This window comes from Gracilinanus agilis, chromosome 5, assembly GCF_016433145.1.
Source record: "Gracilinanus agilis isolate LMUSP501 chromosome 5, AgileGrace, whole genome shotgun sequence".
NCBI lineage: Eukaryota > Metazoa > Chordata > Mammalia > Didelphimorphia > Didelphidae > Gracilinanus > Gracilinanus agilis.
Window position 1 is genome coordinate 310,712,056 of NC_058134.1, and position 1,040 is coordinate 310,713,095.

Here is a 1,040-nt window from a genome sequence, read left to right on the forward strand (position 1 = left end):
TTCTTTTTTTAAACCCTTAACTTCTGGCTTGGAATCAATACTATGTTTGGTTCCGAGGCAGAGGAGTGGTAAGGGTAAGTAATGGGAGTTAATTGACTTGCCCAGGGTCTCACAGCTAGGAAGTGTCTGAGGCCACATTGAACCCAGGACCTCCCATCTCTAGGCCTGACTCTTTATCCTCTGAGCCATTAAAGGATCTCTCCTTGGCCTCTTTTGTATGTCAGTTATTTTTGTAATAAATGCTTTATATTTTCTTCTATTTTTCAGTCTTTTTATTTTTTATTTTTTTGAAAAATGTGTCTCATAAAGTCAATGATTTTTAGTTTCTAGGCAATACATTCCTTGGGGAAGATTGACTCCGTCCTTTATTATTTCACTTATTCTTCCAGTGCTTTCCTCTGGCAACTTTATTATGTTTTAGAAAATGTTCTTTCTTTCTAATATTCATTTCATTTTTATCGAAAACTAATTTCTACTCTTTATAACAAATTTTTACAAAGTTACTCTTTCTAGATTGAGTTTTGGGGCATCTTTCATATAGAATAATTATTTATAGAGTTTGGCTTCTTCTTGGGATTACTCAGCTCTCCAGCTTAATGCCTGTGTTTGGCTTTGCTATCCTTTTGGGTAAAGTGGTCAGCCTTGCTTGGTCTTACTCTTAGGTCTCTAGATTCCTGCGTTGACTTTACTTTTTTCCAATGTTAGGATAGTAGGATCTTCTGGATTTTTAAGGTTTAGAAATCTGGGTCTTTGGAACATGACAAAATACTCAGGACACTAGAACCCTGGGTACCTGGATTCTCAAGGTCTAATTCACTCTCCCTGGTGGTTACCAATCCTCTAGGGCCCTAGAGTACATTTACAAGCTTCCTGGGACTCTTCCAAGGAGACTTGAGAGTCCTACAGGCAACGTGTGTTTCTGCCTTCTTTCTAGTCATACAGGGAGGCTAAAGGCATTAGCCTACATTGACTTTGTGAGCATCTCTCTCTCTCTCTCTCTCTCTCTCTCTCTCTCTCTCTCTCTCTCTCTCTCTCTCTCT